The sequence below is a fragment of the Nilaparvata lugens genome, chromosome 5 (genome assembly GCF_014356525.2).
Source record: "Nilaparvata lugens isolate BPH chromosome 5, ASM1435652v1, whole genome shotgun sequence".
Lineage (NCBI taxonomy): Eukaryota > Metazoa > Arthropoda > Insecta > Hemiptera > Delphacidae > Nilaparvata > Nilaparvata lugens.
The window spans coordinates 74204481-74227588 of NC_052508.1; the positions used below are offsets into that span (position 1 = coordinate 74204481).

General features: G+C 34.9%; 1 protein-coding gene across 3 annotated transcripts in view; it reads left to right on the forward strand.

Moving 5' to 3' along the window:
- Positions 1-6177: 6177 nt before the first annotated feature.
- LOC111047541 (tyrosine-protein kinase Src64B) overlaps positions 6178-23108 on the forward strand; it is a 259140-nt gene continuing 242209 nt past the window's right edge. Inside the window, exon 1 of one of the 3 annotated variants that reach the window (XM_039429270.1) lies at positions 6178-6457. The gene's annotated coding sequence lies outside the window, so the exon portion shown is untranslated. The remainder of the gene's footprint in view (positions 6458-23108) is intronic. The other 2 variants (XM_039429271.1, XM_039429268.1) reach the window with 2 other exon arrangements.

The following is a 23108-nucleotide window of genomic DNA, read 5'->3' on the forward strand; positions in this document are numbered from 1 at the left end:
CAAAAAATTATCGATTTTTATTGAGATATCAATAATTACATAATGACGGCGTGCTATAGTGATGTCCACGTTATAATGGCGGTGGAGAAAGTCAGGAGAACAACGTTGCCGAACCTCTGTCTTGTCAATGCCTTCTATGGACGGTAGCTGATACAGGTTTATTGATGTAATATTAACTGTTCATTCTTGTTTAAAATTATCAATTATATATTATTAAGTAATAAATTATACTTTTCAATAATTTCATAATGAAATTACACAGTAAATAACTTTTTTGTGAATAATTATGAATTCTACAATGTTAGAAGTATTAGAAGACGATCTGACAACAAAGCAAAGCGAGAAAGAGATAGCGCTATCAGCTTTGTTGAATGATAGACAAGGATAGCAATACCATTGCCAATCAAACACTGCCATTATAACGTGGACCTCACTATAGGCTGGTTGACTCAAATAGCTGGCAACAAGTGAGGTGGTCAAGTGGATGTTATTGTTGTGCATAGCAGTGTCTTCACACTTGAAGGGTAAATCGGTCCAGGGATCAACTCTTGAGACCGCGACTGTATCTGGTGCGTGCCTATCCACACACACACAGATTCGTTCATATGTGGAAAATGTTTACAATTTTGTTTTGAGAGTATATTTTATCTTTGTAAATGTATTTTGATTTATAAAATAATGTACTGACAAAAAAACAGTGACAGAGCCTTTAAGGGTGAGGACAAAATGCTCTTTGCCACCTTAATAATATTTTAGGGATCGAATCGGGAACCCATTTGTTTTATTCCATGAGGACAAGATGCTATTTGCCACCTTAATAATCTTTTAGGCATCGAATCGGGAACCCATTTGTCTTATTCCATGAGGACAAGATGCTATTTGCCACCTTAATAATCTTTTAGGCATCGAATCGGGAACCCATTTGTCTTATTCCATGAGGACAAGATGCTATTTGCCACCTTAATAATCTTTTAGACATCGAATCGGGAACCCATTTGTCTTATTCCATGAGGACAAGATACTATTTGCCACCTTAATAATCTTTTAGACATCGAATCGGGAACCCATTTGTCTTATTCCATGAGGACAAGATGCTATTTGCCACCTAATAATCTTTTAGGCATCGAATCGGGAACCCATTTGTCTTATTCCATGAGGACAAGATGCTATTTGCCACCTTAATAATCTTTTAGGCATCGAATCGGGAACCCATTTGTCTTATTCCATGAGGACAAGATGCTATTTGCCACTTAATAATCTTTTAGACATCGAATCGGGAACCCATTTGTCTTATTCCATGAGGACAAGATACTATTTGCCACCTTAATAATCTTTTAGACATCGAATCGGGACCCATTTGTCTTATTCCATGAGGACAAGGTGCTATTTGCCACCTTAATAATCTTTTAGACATTGAATCGGGAACCATTTGTCTTATTCCATGAGGACAAGATGCTATTGCCACCTTAATAATCTTTTAGACATCGAATCGGGAACCCATTTGTCTTATTCCATGAGGACAAGATGCTATTTGCCACCTTAATAATCTTTTAGACATCGAATCGGGAACCCATTTGTCTTATTCCATGAGGACAAGATGCTATTTGCCACCTTAATAATCTTTTAGACATCGAATCGGGAACCCATTTGTCTTATTCCATGAGGACAAGATGCTATTTGCCACCTTAATAATCTTTTAGACATCGAATCGGGAACCCATTTGTCTTATTCCATGAGGTCAAGGTGCTATTTGCCACCTTAATAATCTTTTAGACATTGAATCGGGAACCCATTTGTCTTATTCCATGAGGACAAGATGCTATTTGCCACCTTAATAATCTTTTAGACATCGAATCGGGAACCCATTTGTCTTATTCCATGAGGACAAGATGCTATTTGCCACCTTAATAATCTTTTAGACATCGAATCGGGAACCCATTTGTCTTATTCCATGAGGACAAGATGCTATTTGCCACCTTAATAATCTTTTAGGCATCGAATCGGGAACCCATTGTCTTATTCCATGAGGACAAGATGCTATTTGCCACCTTAATAATCTTTTAGACATCGAATCGGGAACCCATTTGTCTTATTCCATGAGGACAAGATGCTATTTGCCACCTTAATAATCTTTTAGACATCGAATCGGGAACCCATTTGTCTTATTCCATGAGGTCAAGGTGCTATTTGCCACCTTAATAATCTTTTAGACATTGAATCGGGAACCCTTTGTCTTATTCCATGAGGACAAGATGCTATTTGCCACCTTAATAATCTTTTAGACATCGAATCGGGAACCATTTGTCTTATTCCATGAGGACAAGATGCTATTTGCCACCTTAATAATCTTTTAGACATCGAATCGGGAACCCATTTGTCTTATTCCATGAGGACAAGATGCTATTGCCACCTTAATAATCTTTTAGGCATCGATCGGGAACCCATTGTCTTATTCCATGAGGACAAGATGCTATTTGCCACCTTAATAATCTTTTAGACATCGAATCGGGAACCCATTTGTCTTATTCCATGAGGACAAGATGCTATTTGCCACCTTAATAATCTTTTAGACATCGAATCGGGAACCCATTTGTCTTATTCCATGAGGACAAGGTGCTATTTGCCACCTTAATAATCTTTTAGACATTGAATCGGGAACCCATTTGTCTCATTCCATGAGGACAAGATGCTATTTGCCACCTAATAATCTTTTAGACATCGAATCGGGAACCCATTGTCTTATTCCATGAGGACAAGATGCTATTTGCCACCTTAAATCTTTTAGACATCGAATCGGAAACCCATTTGTCTTATTCCATGAGGACAAGATGCTATTTGCCACCTAATAATCTTTTAGGCATCGAATCGGGAACCCATTTGTCTTATTCCATGAGGACAAGATGCTATTTGCCACCTTAATAATCTTTTAGACATCGAATCGGGAACCCATTTGTCTTATTCCATGAGGACAAGATGCTATTTGCCACCTTAATAATCTTTTAGACATCGAATCGGGAACCCATTTGTCTTATTCCATGAGGACAAGGTGCTATTTGCCACCTTAATAATCTTTTAGACATTGAATCGGGAACCATTTGTCTTATTCCATGAGGACAAGATGCTATTTGCCACCTTAATAATCTTTTAGATATCGAATCGGGAACCCATTTGTCTTATTCCATGAGGACAAGATGCTATTTGCCACCTTAATAATCTTTTAGACATCGAATCGGGAACCCATTTGTCTTATTCCATGAGGACAAGATGCTATTTGCCACCTTAATAATCTTTTAGACATCGAATCGGGAACCATTTGTCTTATTCCATGAGGACAAGATGCTATTTGCCACCTTAATAATCTTTTAGACATCGAATCGGGAACCCATTTGTCTTATTCCATGAGGACAAGATGCTATTTGCCACCTTAATAATCTTTTAGGCATCGAATCGGGAACCCATTTGTCTTATTCCATTTATTGTTCTATTTCATTTCCAATTTATGTTTCTGAATAAATATGATCAACTCCCATCGATCATATTATTTTGTTAATTATTCATTTGTTTCCTTTATAATGTAGAGTTAGTATGCAATGGGTCTTGCAAGACCTGGCATTACATTGACATTTGTGAAAAGGAACAAATAATCATATGTAAATCATTTCCCTTTGAAATCCCATTAAGTCACTTAAACATTTAAAATTAAAACATTTAAACATTAAGAGAAATGCCAAACCGTCAACTTGAATCTTAAGCCGCGTCCACACTATGTCGATCGACTCTGTCGACCCGGTCGATCGATGAAGTCGCTCGACACCTTCGACTGTGCCAACTCGACAAAATTGCCTCAGTACATGTGGACGAGTCGACCGACAACCATCATAAATTTTCATACATAATCGAGTGTTTTATTTTAAATATAAGTCGAGTTTTTATATAAAATGAGTGATGATGAAGATGCTGGAGCAGCGGCTTCTGCTGCAATTCTTATTGCCATCTTGAGAAGCCAAAAAGATCGTCGCCCGCGGAAATTTTGGGTACGGCTTAGCCTTGTTCGAGGCAGAAAAAAGTATAGTACGGAGGAATTTATGAAAGATTTATTGCTTTTCTACCTCCAATTTTTCAATGCCAAATGACACCGCAATTTCCACCAAACCATCATGCCGTTTGTTTCTGTTTTTATAGTCAACATCACTTGAATCCCATAAGTAAGAACGATCACGGTACATTTCAATAAAATTCGACGTTTGGGTATCACTCCAATTCATTTTCAATAAAAATGTAAGCACTTGATCAACAGTATAGCACTATTCTATTTTTTTGAAACGGCAGTGACAAGATCGACACGTCCACACTGGTGCCTTCGACTCGACTGTCTTTGATCCGGACCGACCTGATTCGGGTTGCGTTCGACTCGACTCGACAGCGCTCAACAATGTCTAGCGACACGTCCACACTTGTTCGACATTGTCGATCGACTTCGTCGATCGGTGTCGATCGACATAGTGTGGACGCGGCTTTAGACCTCACTTCGCTCGGTCAATAATACTCCTTATACCCCTTTTATAGGTGGTCAGTGAATGAAATAATAATAATGATATAAACTGAAAAAATCTACTGTAATAGACCACAGAGAAGTGGAGAAGAGATGAGAATGTTCTCCTACTTTGTGAATAGACTACAGCAGCCGTAATACAGTCGTCGCGCGGCTAGAATCGTAGAGCTTAGGAATTGGACCGTATGATGAGGGTGATGATATGTTCAAACGCGCATGATTGTGATTCCCTCCAGACCACTTGACCTATCAGATGGTCAAAGTATGTAATTATTTTATACTTTGATATAAATTGTGGATTGATGTAAATATTTTAATTGCTCTTCATGATGTACTACGAGCTATAGTGAGGTTCACATTATAATGGCAGTGGAGAAAGATAGGAGAAAAAAAACGTTGCCAATCCTCTGAATTGTCAATGCCTTCTATAGACGTTAGCTGATACAGGTTTATTGATGTGATATCAACTGTTCATTCTAGTTTAAAATAATCAATTATTTTTTATTAACCAAAAAATTATATTTTTCAATAATTCCATAATGAATTTTCATAAATATTAAGATGGAATATTTTGTGAATTAATTATTGATCCTATATTGTTAAAAGACGATCTGGCAACAGAGCAAAGCGAGAAAGAGATAGCCCTATCCGCTTTGTTGAATGATAGACAAGGATAGCTATATCATTGCCAATCAAACATTGCCATTATAACGTGGACCTAACAGGTTACAGTGTTGTTATTGAAATATTCTACTGTAAAATGATGAACTATCATAAATAAATTCTGGTTTTTATAGATATGGATAGTTTGTCAAGTTCTCAGTATAGTAGCAATATTTATTGAAATCTCAGGTATCCCATAAATATTGATTCCCTCTTAGGAAAGAAAGTATAATTCAATATAATATTGGGTATATTCTCATCCCTACTAAGTTACTTCTGTATCAACCCTGATGAAACGGAAGAAGTCTCTTATATAAATATGATAATGTATATAGTAACAATATGTATTGAAATGTCAGGTATCCCATATACTGATTTCCTCTTATTAGAGAAAATACAATTTAAAATAATAGTAGTTTTGTGAACAGTAGACCTCATGCAGTATTCTCATCCACAAGTACCTGATTGACCTTATGGGAAATACAGCAATAGACTGGCTTCTCCACACATCTGTGTAATCACTCTCAGCTGTTTAATGATGAATAATTCTATAGTCTGATTTTCACTCTGATATTGGAGTATGAAGGAGGCTCCTTTTTCCTTTTATATTATCCTTGAAATGCAAAATTTCCAAAAACCTTGTATATACGTCGTCGCGCAATTGAATAAGGAACATACCTGTCAAATTTCATGAAAATCTATTACCGCGTCTCGCCGTAAATGCGCAACATATAAACATTTAAACATTAAGAGAAATGCCAAACCGTCGACTTGAATCTTAGACCTCACTTCCCTCGGTCAATTATAATTCACATCCTCTTGGCACTACTTTTGTATCAACCCGGATGAAACGGAAGAAGTCGCGTTGCCTACCTGAAGAGTTAGTACCAAAAACAGTCGCTTTTAGCGCTAGTGGCGCTCCAAGAAAGGACCACCACCACCACCACTAAACGCGAGCTTTTGATAACACAACTGTGAACAGTCAGTTCTGCATTCATGTTGAGACAGGAGTCAGTCTCTACTCGTTAGTCCAGTTCTCAGATCCAGTGTGTTTGGTTGTAAAACTTGTGTGCTGTGTGCGTGTAGTGGTAGTTCTAGTCTCGGTCAATGACTGCGGCAATGTTATACAGTGTGTGATGTGTCAATAGAATTTGTGAAAATTATAAAAGTATTGTTTGAGATCTAGGAGTGGAACAAAGTGCAAGAAGACGGTCTCGCCGAGGGTTCCAGCACGACTAAAATGTAAGTAACTAGGTAACTGTAAATACCTACGTGGTTGCACACAGACACACTCTCGCATTGATTTGAACCGATTTGTTCTGCTATTCAGCTGGAAATAGGGAATTTTCAGGGTATTTTTGTTGTCAGAATCACTTTCAAATCGAATAGTGGAATATTAACAGGGAATTTTCAGGGTATTTTTGTTATCAGAATCACTTTCAAATCGAATAGGAATATTAACAGGGAATTTTGTTTTCAGAATCACTTTTAAATCGAATATTGGAATATTAACAGGGAATTTACAGGGTATTTTTGTTATTAGAATCACTTTCAAATCGATTAATGGAATATTGAAACAGCAAATGGATTGGAAAATAGTAATGAAGGGTAGGTAAATTACATAACACACGGAGAAAAACAAATTAATGCAAGGGAACAGTCTCAGTTAATGCAAATTGAAGGAATATAATAATTAAAAATAGAATAAAGTTTGTTTTAAATATCTTTGAATTTATTTTAAATAAGTTTGAATATCTATGTTTTCTTATTATAGAATAAAGTTTATTCATTTTCAAGTATACACAATATACAATTGGAAACGTCAACCATAAATTAAATGAAGATCTAAACAGATAATTAACTTATGTCGATTCCTTGAATTCTAATTTAATGTTTTAAATCGATAATACAGTATTTATAAAATAGAATTATAGTACCCTTTAAAATTAATAAAATAATAAAACAAGAATAAAAATTGTAACTAATATAGTTAATAATACAACTAATATAATATATAGTTAACTTATATAGTTAGGTAACTAATATAATAAATAATAACAATTTTATTAATTTTAAAGGGTACTATAATTCTATTTTATAAATACAAGAAAGTAGCTCTGAATTTATACATTCTCGATAATACAGTATATAACAAACTCATCCATTGATTGAAAAAAATTAAACTTATACTCTGTCCAAATTGGCATGAGCTCTGAGGATTAGGCCAACCCTCCTACTACTCACACACACAAGCGCAGTCTCCTTTTGTGTGTGTGAGTAAAGGGACGGTCTGCTACCTGTATACTACGTAGTATACATAGTGGCGGTTGCACAACAGCCGGTAAATTTTAACCGTGATTAATTCCACGAGAACCAATCAGAGATGCTGTCTTTTCAAAAACGCCTTCTCTGATTGGTTCTCGTGAAATTAATCACGGTTAAAATTTAACCGGCTGTTGTGCAACCGGCCATAGTATATCAATGGCGAAGGTAGGCCATTATAGATTTCATTCAGTAGTGGATATTGAAATTTTATTTTTTTTAAAGAAACTTTTTAGTTGACTATTATTTGCACTAGAATAGATAGAAAAAACGTTTATTGAATAAATAAGCGAACCGCAAGAGGCTGCTTGAGAAGCTACCATATACAAAACATTTAAATTTAAATATAAATATATTAATTATTATTATACGAAAATCCAAATTGAATGCTGTAATTCACCCCGAAGACTTCTGCTACTGCTAATATTGACAACAGGGTAAACAGCTAGATAGAAATTCGAAATATATAAATATATTATATATCAGTGAACATTATTTTTACAAGAATTCACTTAACACTGGATGTTAGCAATAATAATATTGTACAAGAAAAACATGTACATGATAAAACCAATCTGACAGAAACATGGAAACTGTATTTGTAATATTGTAACAGACCAATATCAGAAAGAATCAACCCCCTCATAGTCTATTCTTTACTATAATAAAGGAAAGAACTGGCTTATACACGTACGGGATAGGATAATTATGTTTGACGCATCATCACGTCTGAACTACTGGACTGATTAACTTGAAATTTTGCATATAGATTCTTAATTAACCGAGGATGGTCATGGGCCTATTTTCAATTCTTCAAGATTTTATTACGTCAAGTTTTCAGTTTGTCAAGTTTAAAAACAGACCCTTGCAGTGCTTGGGTTTCCTGCTAGTAGATGATAATATTCAAATGTAACAGAATTAATCAAAATACTGAAAAATTCCAGAGCGAAAGACTGGAAACTGTTTAATCCAGTAACATTCCATGAAAAAATAATAAAGTTTAAAAACAGATCCTTGCGGAGCACGGGTTACCGGCTAGTCATCTACAAAATAAGTCTTAGCAAAGAATACAAATATAGCAATAATATTAATAATAATAATATTATAATATTATAATATTATAATATTATAATATTATAGAAGTTTTCTCTGCTCTTAGTTTGATTTTCAATCTTCCAACGGGAATTGTGTGTATGTATGGTACTAAAGGACCCCGTCTTTCCTATTTATAAATATATATTCTATTCTCTAACTCCCTTTTTCCAGTCTGGAAAAGCGACTTTCCCAGTTGCACGTGGGGATTTTGTACATTGAATTTGCTTTTCTGTTGAACGCGCTTATGCATTAATCTGTCAGGCTGGTTGATTGATGTGTCCATCTCCATTATGTTATGTGATGAAAATGAATTTTGCTCAACCTTTCAAAAATAGCCTGGATTTAAGTTTTGGAAAGTAGGAACACTGTCTAGTTTATTCCAAAACAGACTGTAAGCTGTATGAAATTGGTAATGGATTACAAACAAAATTTAATTAACTCTGTTGTAGTTCTGACACTGTATCTACTTGTTACAAATTTAATTTTCTAATAATAATAACTAGTAAATCTCTCTATCATGAACTGCTCTATGATATGGTAGAATGATACCACTTTCTATCTAATTCCACTTAACCTCAATAATATTGATAAATATGTTCAATAATATTAATTATCATAGTTGTTTTGGGTAGGTAATGTTCGAAATTTCTTCTAGTAAGTTAAAGCTGCGTTTACACCAAAGTTGTCAACAAAATGTTTATTTTTCCGTCCTTATAGATTCTATTAGATTGAACGCAACTTGACAAACTATCTATATCTACAAAAACTAGAATCTATAAGGACGGAAAAATAAACATTTTGTTGACAACTATGGTGTTGACGTAGCTTAATCTATAGAGGATTTTTACAAAGTGTGAAAAGTCATCAGTTGATAAGTTTTGTAGCCTAGCGGTCTTCAAGGATGAATTTTATTTATGATAGTTCATTAATTTATAGTGAAATATTTCAATAACAACACTGTATGCTATAGAGAGGTCCACGTTATAATGACAGTGGAGAAAGATAGGAAAAGAACGTTGCCGATCCTCTGTCTTGTCAATGCCTTCTGTAGACGGTAGCTGATACAGGTTTATTGATGTAATATTAACTACTGTTCATTCTCGTTTAAAATAATCAATTATATTTTATTAAGCAAGAAATTATATTTTTCAATAATTTCACAATGAATTCTCATAATTAAGATGAAATATTTTGTTAATTGATTAATATTTCTACATGTTAAAAGACGATCTGGCAACAGAGCAAAGCGAGAAAAAGATAGCGCTATCTGCTTTGTTGAATGATAGACAAGGATAGGAAGGAATACCATTGCTAATCAAACACTGCCATATAACGTGGACCTCAGTTTAGTTCATCATTTTACAGTAGAATATTTCAATAACAATATTGTAAGCTAGTTCCGGTATTGAGATGACGATTCTGTCAGAAGTTGTAAACAAGTGTAGCAAGGAGTTCAGTTTCTATTATTACCACATTCCAGGCAAATTCAGAATATTTGTATGGATTTAAACTAAAACCAGTTTGATTTACCAATACTTTCTAGACATGTTCGGGCCGGTTTTATGAAACTTAGCCTATACTCTACACCAGTGGTCGCCAAACAGTCGATCGCGAGCTACCGGTAGCTCGAGGGGTAGTTTTTAGTAGCTCACAGAAATGCTCGTGCAAAAAAATGTCGTCCAGTTTGAATATAAACACTTTCCCAGTCTGAAGAAAATCAACGACGAGAAAAATCCTCCACAGCACTTCAGCAATAACCAAGAGTCCGTTACAATTATTATTCTTTCAGACTTGAGACAATAGTTTGATCAACGATTTCAAGATTTTAGAAGCATATAAAATATGGTACAATTCATCAACTCTCTTTTGTAGAAGATTTTGCAGCTGTGTTGTAAAACATTTTGGCTTCAGTTGAAATAGAATTTGTGGATTTTCAAAATGATCTGTCTCTCAGATCACTTGGTAGAGATCATCTCTCAGATCTTTGGTAGAGAGTTAGTGGGGAGGATATTTTTAATATTCTTTCCGAAGAATGGACATTGATATGTCCAAAGCTCCGCCAATTTATGTAGATGCATAACAATATAATTATCTATAGTTATTATATTACAAATTACTTTTTCATATCATATACAGTTCAATAATTATTTTCTTAGTCTATATTATGTAAATTCATCTATAATTTTGCTGTATTGTAAGCTATTGTATATAAGTGTATAAGCCAGTATATATTGTAATCTACATAAATAAAGTAGGTACTCAATCAATCAATCACTTTCTACAACTGGAAATATTTGTCCTCAAGTCCCCAAAGAAAAATATCCAAGTATTATTCACGTTGCATTGAAGTTGAAAGCCATGTTCAGCTTTACTTACTTGTGTGAAGCATCTTTTTCAAGTATGAAATTCTTAAAAAATCGATATAGGAACAGACTGACTGATGAACATTTGGACAACCGCATCAGAATGGCGGCTACAACGTACACTCCAAACATCAAGAAAATACTTTATGACCAAAAACAGTTCCACTGCTCTCATTGAAATGTACATTTCAACTTTTGTTTTACTTTTTACTATGAGATAAGTAGATTTCAACACTAGAAATGTATCTTTATAGGCAATAAAAGTGTGAAAATTTCATTTTGCGTACCGCTCTCTCTTCAGTCTAATATTCCTTGGTAGGTCACTAGAAGGATTATAAATGCTATCCTAGCTCACAGGCTCATCAGTTTGGCGACCATTGCTCTACAGGTTTGATGATAGATCTACAGGAAAATCCATTCTCCTGTACATTGAACATGAGAGTACATTCTATATATACTCTCTGGGAGAATCACCGATAAAATCCGCTCATATTACTTAATGCCTGGTTTTCATTAGTAGAGTTAGTGGTAGAGTTTCCTAGGCAAGTACTAACTATCTTGTAAACCCTCCCAAGGAAAACGTTCATGGTAGAGTACTAGTTTCTAGTAGAGTAGAGTGGGATAGCACCGTGGGATAGTACTCTACCAGTTGCCTTCCCACACCACCACTCTTCACTCTACTCTACCACTACTACGGTAATCAAGTTTAAGAAGTATTGTTATTTGAAAAATAGATATTAGACACTTTTATCCTTATGTAGGATTTAAAAATGTAAATAAAAAAATGTAAAATCCTTAAAATTTATTTACAATTTGACAATATCATTTAATAAGGTTTGTTAGTATCTTATTCGTGAATGAACACATTTATAATAAGAATAGTTTGTGAAATTTCAAGTTTAATATTTTTTTAAGTATTGTTATTTATTAAAAGTCAAATCAAAACAAAGTTCATTCATCAAAACAATTACAATTTTGGATACTATAACATTTAATTGATAAATTTGTTTATTTGTATTATATCAATGGAAATAGAGCTCTAACACAAATTCCGGAGCTTAAAGCACATAGAAACAGCTCGACATGAATATACAGGTTTTTTTTAATATTATTCCTCAATATTGTGAAATCTAAAGGTGCGTACAGATATAAGCGCCGCGAACATGAGCAATTCACTTTTTATCAGCTGATTATATCTGTATTTTCACAGAAACGGTAAGATACAGATATAAAAAGCTTGACATCAGCTGATTAAAAGTGAATTGCTCATGTTCGCGGCACGTAAATCTGTATGAGCAATTCACTTTTAATCAGCTGATGCCAAGCTTTTTATATCTGTATCTTATACCGTTTCTGTAAAAATACAGATATAATCAGCTGATAAAAAGTGAATTGCTCATGTTCGCGACGCGTATATCTGTACGCACCTTTACATTCAGTACTAGTTTGAAGTTTTATGCATTGAATAATTACTTAACAGGCATAGATAATTTAATGAATAAATATCCTAAATTTGGGAAAGAGATAGTACAAGGTATTCTTAGTTTTTCTCTCCCGATCTGTGCTCCATTGTAAAAAGAATAAATAATAATAAATAATAAATAAAGTATTCATTTCTTAAAAAGTGTTTATTTATCGAAGTGTTAATAAGTGTTAATTTATTAAGAAGTATTGACATTATATGGTTAGTTCTGTTCACTATACAACACACTTTACCTACTATTCTCAATTGTAGTGAAAACAGTTACTCGACCAAGTAGAGTAGAGTTAGCTCGGTAGAGTTAGTATGCCAGTTACTCGACCATCAACTCTACTAGTGAAAACCAGGCTTAATAGATATATAGACTCAAATAATCAGAATATATCACTGGCAAAATTCAAATTACGAACAAATAATCAGAATATATCACTGGCAAAATTCAAATTACGAACAACATAGCAATGAATTGAAGATTGAGTAATCAAAAAATGGAAATATGTTATTTGAGCTGTTGGTAATGCAACCAGATAAAAGCCCCTAATTTATGGAAGGAAGTAGAGGGAGAAATGTCATGATAAATTGGTAAATGAAAATTGAATGAAACAGACGGATAGGAAAGGAGAAAGAAGACCAGTGAATTGGCAGAAATGCGCACTGCTTTGATCATTAATCTTCAGGGGGTTTAGCAGCGTCTTGACGCTTGGCGTCAGTTATGGCGGCGCCAGGGGGGCAAAACGTCATGGAAGAAGAAGAAGCGGAAGAAGAAGAAGAAGAAGAAGAAGAAGAAGAAGAAAAGAAGAAGAAGAAGAAGAAGAAGAAGAAAAGAAGAAAAAGCGGACGAAGAAGACGAAGAAGAAGACAGGAGAAGAAGAAGAAGAAGAAGAGAAGAAGAAGAAGAAGAAGAAGAAGAAGAAGAAGAAGAAGAGAAGAAGAAGAAGAAGATGATGATGATGATGATGATGATGATGATGATGAAGAAGAAGAAGGAAATTATTTCAAGTTTTCATGGAGGTTTGAGTTTACTCTTCCTCATGATTATAGACTAGTACGTCGATTAAATTAGACGAATGATACCCAATTGTTTCAACAGTTCTAATTACCATATTTGGAATACTTGGGCGTGTCTTGGTCCGACCAATGACAGTAGAGCACAACTTCCATCGATCAACAGCTAATGACCAATCGTAGTGCTTCACCCATACTATAGATCCTGCTACTTCATGTTTAAGCTTTCAGATAACTGGAGATTGATAATGGTGTAACAACTGAAACAAGTATATCAAATTATTGTTTTAATAAATCATTGGTTTTGACAATGTGAAGTAGTTTTATTCAACAGAAAAATAATAAATTTGATGTACAAATTCACAATATTTGTAGAAGAATCTTAGCTTCTTGAGAACCAATGCACATTAAATTATCAAATATCACAAAGACAATATGAAGAATGGGAAATTTGATAATGTAAAATGAATTTTTTTGGGGGGGGGGAATTTCCCATTTCACCTTCAACGGAAAATAACGTAAATGACACTCAATATTCAGTTTAGTGGCTCATATGTGACTATAGTGAGGTCCACGTTATAATGACAGTATTTGATCAAATTTGGTTTTGCTATCCTTGTCTATCATTCGACAAAGCCGGTGGTACTATCCTTTTCTAGGTCCACAACGATGCCAATTAAGTTTTTGACAGTGTAGAAATATAATTAATTAATGCAGAGAATCGGCATCGCTATTCTTCTATCTTTATCCACTGCCATTATAACGTGGACCTCACTATAAGCTAGTTGATGTCTTTAAGGCTCTACATGGATTTATTCTGTGAGCTTTTGTATGTAAAAAATAAATTCTAACCTGATCAGAGTGTTCATAGAAGAAAGAGATTGAGTAATTTTCTACAACGAATTTTATCAGTTCATTGAAAAGATTTCTCTTGCTATGTCGAGACTTCTAGACGTATAATTCATTTCAATACAGTATCTTCTTTTGACATCATCTTCCTTTCAAAGAGTCGAAAACAAAAAAGGTTTTTCTGAAAAAAACTCTGTTACACCTCAGTTCACTTCCATTTAAAGTTTTATCGTTGAATCAGTTGAACAAAGTATTTTCTACGAAAACCGAAAAATAACGATGAAAATGCTTCAGTGACCTCTCTATAGCTATTGCCACTGATAAGTCTCTGCCTCCAGTCATTTTATTCTTTATGTATCCAGCCATTCATTTCTGTTCTGTATGACTCATGTTCTGTTTCTAAAGTAGTGTTCCACTTTTTTGAGCTTTCAGAAAGAAAACGAAGCATAACCAAGAGAGAATTGTAGAATAACGAGAAAACTAGATCTTAATATTCATATAAAATGCCCTCGGATTCGTTTTCTTTTATAAAAATGTGAATAAGGAATTATTATTTCTCCAATAGCAAAAAAGATGGTTTATCCTGAAGTAGGTCACCATGGGACACAATGGGCCATATGAATAAAGTTGAGCATTTGCTTATACTTCTAAAATATGGAGCATTTGCTTCATTTTCTATGAATAAACGTGAGCAAAACCTTTTGCTCATGCTCATCAAAAAATAGTAAAGCTCATCAAAAAAGTAAAAAATGAACTCAAGATTGTATGAATAAACTAGAGAATTTGCTCAACTTTTGAAGTAAATGCTTTAAAAAAGGTGAGTCTAGTCTAGAGCAGCTTATCACCTTTTGTTCATAGTAGAATGGCTCAACTAATTCGTATGAGGAAGAGGAAACTATATCAATAGTTAAGAACTATAAAACTCTTTTTAGATTCAACCATGATATTATATATCACCATTATTCCTACAAAAGGATAAATACAAAATATATAAACCTGATATAAAGATAGCCATCACAAAATAGGAAATAGGCATTTAAGAAGATGAGAGTGTTGACGATTATAAGAAGCTATTGATATTATAAGAATATCAAAAGAAATTTGAAGATTTGGTTGAATAATTACACTTTAGATGTAACATAATGTAACTCATATTAATGTATTGTATTGTTGTAATTCATTCTGTTCTATTTTTTGTATGTAAGTTCAGGTTGACTATATATTATAACACTCTTTAGATTTTTGAGAGCTGAGCCAACAATTAATTAATATCATGATAATTTTAACTGTTAAGTAAATTCTGTAAGTAAATTTGATAGTGTAATAACTGATAAGTGAATTTAACTGTTAAGTAAAAATAAAATTCACTGATATATGTATAATTATATTTGAATTTAAATGTTTTGTATAATAGTACCTTGTCAAGCAGCCTCTTTGAGGTTCGCTTAAGGTAGCTTATTTATTCAATAAACGTTTTTCTACTCTATTTTATTCTATTCTATTCTATATGCTGAAGATTATTATAGAGATGACATTTTTTCACGCTATTATTTGAAAAATTCTAAACTCAACTAACCTAAAACTCTATTCATAAATAGAAAAACAGAGCAGACGACGCAAACACAAGCGGTGCCCCCTACTTGCCTATTTAGCGCTTCCATGAGCTATAGAAACAAAGTAAGGCTACAAAAGCGAATCAGCTGATGAAAAATCTTTAAAATACGTGAGCATTATTTTGCTCCAGAGTTCAGGAGCATAAGGTAAGAGTATAAGGTAAAGCTTATTCATATAAAAATGAGCAAATGCTTTTGCTTCTACCTTTTGCTCATGAGCAAAACCTTATGCTCCATGCTCTTGCTCTGGTTTTATTCATATGGGCCAATGTTCATGTTTATGTTTTTGAAGGGACAGATTCAAAGATCCAAAGCACGGAATAAACATACATAGTAGTACTTCTCTACTCTGTGTCCAAAGGTTCAGAGAACCTCACACGTCGACCGACGCTTGAGTCTTCAGTTCACTAGACTAAAGGGACTGAGCTTTCAGTTCACTAAAGAGTACCATTGATGAAATGGTCCAACAACCAGAACTAGTATCACGGACGTTAGGTTTTTTGTCGTCCTTATGAATTCTACCAGAACTTGACAAACGTCATCTGTTTGACATCATTTCTGCAAAATATCGTACATCTAAAAATCGATCTGTGCATAACCAGACTGACCAGTCGACCAAATATCATGCTCTAGAAATTTCCATCAATAACTAGTTCATTGGAATAATGTTGTCAATGCAGCTGGAGAAGGTGAGAAAGTAGCTAGCTTTTCCTGGAGCTTGTATTGTGACACCGAGCTATAATACAGATCTCACTTTCTTTAGTTGAATGCTCATTAATACTCTGCAGAGAATATGAGCCAATCACCTATCACAGTGCCTTCTAAATAGTGATAGCAACAACCGACTTGGGAACTTCCGATTCTCACTTTCAAATTGTTATTAAATATGAGCCACCAATTTCTGTATATATTTATATGGTTACATAATTATGTCCAACGATCTCGAAAACGGTTCTAACGATTTTCACGAAATTTGGAATATAGTGGGTTTATGATATAAAAATTCGATTGCACTATGTCTCATCCCTGGGAAAACTCGCAAAAAGACATGAAAAGATAATAATAATTCATCCTTGGAAAAACATGATAATTTCGTCGTCTTTCGATAACAGAAGATGCGTGTGCGTGTGTTGATTGATTGATTGAGTACTTTATTTATGTAGATTACAATATATACTGGCTTATACACTTATATACAATAGCTTACAATACAGCAAAATTATAGATGAATTTACATAATATAGACTAAGAAAATAATTATTGAAAGTATATGATATGAAAAAGTAATTTGTAATATAATAACTGCATATTGTATATTGTAACTGTAATATTGTTATGCATCTACATAAATTGGCGGAGCTTTGGACATATCAATGTCCATTCTTCGGAAAGAATATTAAAAATATCCTCCCCACTAACTCTCTACCAAAAAGTCTCTCTCTCTACTCTCTCAACTCTCTACCACTAACTCTCTGTGGGAGAGAGACAGAATTATTTCCGGCGGTGTAATCATAATCAATCGGCGAGAAATTTCATCTAGCTAGACAATTTAATCTATTTGATCAACATAATCTGATTTGTTGACATGACATGATAATCCTCCTAAACTAGAGTAGGCTATATCATAATTTTCAAAGTTGATCATTATTTGACAATAAATTTCAAGTGATTAGTGAGTGTAAAGCCACGTTTACACCAAAGTTATTAGCAAAATGTTGATAACTTAATCCTTACAGATTCTATTAGATTGAACGGAACTTGACAAACATATATGATCATCATGTGTATGATAAGTTATATTCAATCTAATAGAATCTGTAAGGATTAAGCTATTAACATTTTGTTAATAACTTTGGTGTAAACACAGCTTTATTTTGTTATTCAATTTGGTTTGAAGACAATCTAAATTAAAACTTTTCTGTTTTCGAATGTTTGGACTGTGAATTGGACCTGAATTCAAGTGTATGGAGTATAACCTACTTTTTTGACTATTATAGTGTATAAATGAAATTCGGGGAAGAATACTTTTTGGGCTGTTTTAGACCTATTAGTCCTTTCCCAATAATTTTAAAGAATTGTGTTTTGTTTATCAATAAAAATTTATTTATTAAATAAATAACGAGCAAAGCTCGGTACCCCGATATTGCATAAACTGTTAATAACGGGGGACCGGCTTTGCTCTGGAGTGTAAAAGCATAGAAAATTTGTAACGAAAGATTGAATTTATAGTTTATATTTATTTATTCATTTTCTCAGTCGTACAATTATTTTTACAGTTATATGAGGAGGCACAACAGGCTTATGCCCAAAACTGTCCCTTTCCAAATTATACTAAGTCCAAATCAAAATCTAGGTTAAGCTACTATCACTCATCAAAATAACAATTTATTTACACTTCAAAAAATCTGGTGTGGTGCACCACTACCTCCGTAAACAAAGCCGTAGTGCATTCGTGTGACGTCAGCTCAAGTAGGGCTCCTACACCAATAAAAATTCGTTGATTTCAGCTGATCTTTATCAGCTAGTGTTTTTATTGGTGTAGGAGCCCTACCTGTGCTGACGTCACACGGATGCACTATGGCTTTGTTTACGGAGGTAGTGGGTGCACTCACACAACTTTCCTTGCCGTTATGAAAATTGATCAACTGACGCTAGTGTTCCCACGCATCTCAAGTCTACTTTTCTAAGATCTGAGCCAGCTGGGGACAGGACAATAGCGCTGCAGACCCACGAAGTCTGCTATCTCTTCATAGTGAATGATTTAATAGAATCAACAGTTGCCAACAGTTTACAATTGAATAATCTTATTTTCTCGAATTTCGAGCTTATTTTCAATTTTAGGTGAAAATGTTACTGAACATTAATTGTAGAGATTTTCATGCTCAATCTTCTCGTTTTAAAGTTTTCCGTTTAAATTGTATCTGAAGTCTGATAATTGGAAATCTAAAATCAAACTTTGCATAGATGGTGCAGTGCTCCTGAAATTTTTACAGATATGGGACTTGTGGCAGTTGATAGAGCTTATCGATGACTATTTTAGGTATATCTTTAATCGAAATCGTTGGAGCCGTTTTCGAGAAAATCGCAAAAAAAACTGTTTTTGACAATATTTTCGCCATTTGAGCCGCCATCTTGAATAGCATTTGAAATTTTTACAGATATGAGACTCGTGGCAGTTGATAGAGCTTATCAATGACTTTTTTAGGTATGAATTTGATCTAAATCGTTGGAGCCGTTTTCGAGAAAATCGCGAAAATATAACAACATGAAGTACCGTTCTTCTAAAATATTTTAAGAGAGCAACTAGTTTCGCCCAACTTTGGCCATTTTCAAGTTCAAAAATGAATTTTGTGATTTTAATAATTATAAAAAGTTGCCCATGCAATTAAAGTGATTTCATCCAATTATAGCCTATTTATTCAGATGAACACTGCTTCCTCGAATATTCATTCAGATTACGAAATCTTATTTGAATCTCATTGCATTTAAATGAAAATTCGTGGAAGAAACCGATTTGGGCTGTGCGTAGACCTATTAGTTTTTCCCCAATAATTTTAAAGAATTGTGTTTTGTTTATCAATAAATAAATAAAGAGGGAAGCTCGGTACCCCGATATTGCATAAACTGTTGTATATCCCACTCACGGGATATAAAATACATTCAACAGCTGATGAATCAGCTTGTAATATACAACAGCTTGTATATTCAACAGCTGAATCTGTAAGGTAAAAGCAGAGATGGTTTCCAGCTGAATTTTACTGTTATCGGACAGACAATGAAGAACTTCAGATGGAGGTAAGTGCCCTTTTAAACGTATGAACGCTCGCAGCACAAAACGAAGAGTCAAAACGAGAGAGAGAGCCGGAGTAAGTGACTGAGAAAGAATGAGTGAGGGAGACATAGTGAGGGATTGAAAGAAAGAGAAAGAGGAAGCAGTGACTTGTGATGTAGAGAGAGAGAAAACTAGAGATGATGATGCTTGAGGGCTGCAAGGTCAGACTCAAGAGACGGCATCTCTGTGAAGTCTGTTGCCTGGTGTAGTAGGTGTGTAGGCAAAATAAGAGAGAGAGAGAGTGAGTGATAGAGAGTGAGAGCTAGTGCGACAACACACGACTGCATCTTCTGACCGCTCAGAACCATCTTCCTCTCACCTATACTCCTCTTCCTCCTCCTCCTCCACCATCACCAACTCCTCATCCTTCTCATCTTCTTCCTCATCATCCTTCACCACTTCTTTCTCCTGCTTTACCACCTCCTCCTTTTCCTCCTCGTCCTCCTCTTTCTCCTAAAACTCCTTCTCCTTCTCCTCCATCAGTTCCTTCTCCTCCATCAACTCCTCCTCCTCCTCATCCGTCTACTTCTCCTCCTTCTCCTACTACTCCTCTTCCTAAACCTCTTCCTCCTCCTCATCTTTCACCACTTCTTCCTCCTGCTTCACCACCTCCTCGTCCTCCTCTTTCTCCTAAAACTACTTCTCCTTCTCCTCCATCAGCACGTTGCTGGAAGACAACGATGAGGAAGAAGAAGAAGAAGAAGAAGAAGAAGAAGAAGACAGAAGACAGAAGAAGAAGAAGAAGAAGAAGAGAAGAAGAAGAAGAAGAAGAAGAGAAGAAGAAGAAGGAGAAGAAGAAGAAGAAGAAGAAGAAGACAGAAGACAGAAGAAGAAGAAGAAGAAGAAGAAGAAGAAGACGGGAGAAGAAGAAGAAGAAGAAGAAGGAGAAGAAGAAAGAGTAGAAGAAGATGGAAATGGAGAAGTGAAAGGAGAGTGGGGATACGCCAAAGGAGAATTAGAAGGAGGAAGGGATACAGGCAGAATACAAGAAAGGGTAGAGGAAGAGAAAGAGTGGAAAGATGGTTGAGAAGAAGAATAAGGTGAGAAGAAGATGAAGAAGAAGATGAAGAAGAAGATGAAGAAGAAGATGAAGAAGAAGATGAAGAAGAAGAAGAAGAAAAGAAAGAGAAGATGAATAAGAAAGTAGAGGGAAATCAGGAGAACCGACTGACTTTTTTGCTCGAGATCCCCCTCCCCCCTCTCCCCCCTCGTCCATCCCTCCTCCCCTTCCCCCCGCCTGTAGGGCGGGGGTGTTCTAAAAATAGATTTCCCCTTCCCCCTGTCCAGTGGAGGTGAGGGGGAGAGAGTGAGAGGGAGATATATCTTTCTCTCTCTTTCTAAAAATAGATTTCCCCTTCCCCCTGTCCAGTGGAGGTGAGGGGGAGAGAGTGAGAGGGAGATATATCTTTCTCTCTCTTTCTAAAAATAGATTTCCCCTTCCCCCTGTCCAGTGGAGGTGAGGGGGATAGAGAGAGAGGGAGATATATCTCTCTCTCTCTCCAGGTGAGGGAAAAAAAATTTCCCTTTTAGGAGGAAAAATTCCCTCTCTCTCTCTACTGTCAAATTGAAGTGAATTCATATTTCTACATCTAATGCTATAGTGACAAATTGAAGTGAATTCATATTTCTACATCTAATGCTATGGTGACAGATTGAGGTGAATTCTAAAGATGTGGGGGAAAAAATCTCTTGAGAGGGAAAAATTCCTTTGGTGACAAATTAAAGTGAATTCATATTTCTACATCTAATGCTATAGTGACAAATTGAAGTGAATCCATTTCGCTCCAATGGATTGATGACAGGCTCAAGAGATCTCCTTCTTTTACTCATGTCATCTCTTTCCCGCACCCTTTCCGAAAGGAGATAAGAATCAATTCTTTCCACATCTAATGCTATACTAACAAATTGAACTGCATCCATTTCGCTCTACTATGATGACAGGCTCAATTGATTCTTATCTCTTTCCCACACCCTTTACGAAAGCGAGTAAAGGAGGGAAGAATCAAGTTCCATTTGATCGATCGTTCCTATAGTGTGAAACGATTCTCACCAGCATTACAAAAGGAAGGAATCTAGTATGGGAAGATATTAGCTCTTTAGAGTAAAGTGACAGGTGCATTCGATCGCACGCGCCTCTCATCTGCTCCGCACCCTGTGAGGTCGCTTAATAACTCCTGCAACGAAAACCGTTGCATGAAAAAAAAAAATCGATTTATGTGACAAGTGTTACTCGTTAAAGTTACTTTGCTCAACCTTCTTCAAGATTTATCGACATAGTCAAAAATGACTAGGGTGAAAACTATAGCTGTTGAAGTTCACTTGTACAACCTTCTTCAAGATTTATCGATATGCTCAAAAATGTCAATCATGGTGGTCCAGACTGTAATTTGAAACTATAGGTGTTGAAGTTTACTTGTACAACCTTCTTCAAGATTTATTGATATGCTCAAAAATGTCAATCAGGGTGGTCTACACTGTAATTTGAAACTATAGGTGTTAAAGTTCACTTGTACAACCTTTTTTTAAAGATTTATTGATATGGTCAAAAATGCCAATCATGGAGGTCTAGACTGAAACTATAGGTGTTGTCTCACTTTACCTTTAAAAGATTTATCGAAATACTCAAAAATGTCTAGACTGAAACATTCACTCTCTCACACTCAACTCGAGATTTTATGTTTTCGGCGCCAATATAAAGTCTTTATACTTGACCAAATCCATTTTTTCTGTAATAATTTGTACTACCTGATGTTCGTTAAGCCCATGATCTTTTGCCTCAATCCAATTCATATGGAAAGAAACTTCGGCATATTTTGATACTATATCATACGCCATTTTGTGGATAAATAGACTTAGGTACTCAATGAAGGGCGCCGAACATTGCAGTCTCATGACAGCACCCTCTTCCGAATTTTTAATTGCCTCAGCTATTTCATCACGAACACTTTTCACAGCGTCTGCCATCTCGTTTTTCTTAATAAAATCTTCAATATCATTTTTAGTTGCATACTTTTCTGCAATTTGTTTAATCAGAATAGCAATAGCATCTTTTGTAATAAACTGCTCAATACCCTCCATAATATTAGCTTTTATTGCACCCGCCATTTCAGATAATCGTTTTTCAAACTCTTCCTTTGTTAATGAAGAACTAATCAATTTCTGCAAAGTAGATTCTAAATATTGCTTATCAATTCCCGATGGGTGAGTTTCATTTACTTTAGTAAAAATTTCTGTACTAAGTTGTTTCAATTTAGTATTGAGATAGTTTCTGTCCAGCACCTCCAAATTCTTAATTTTATCTGATATGGCTTTTAATTTTTCATCTAAATAAGCC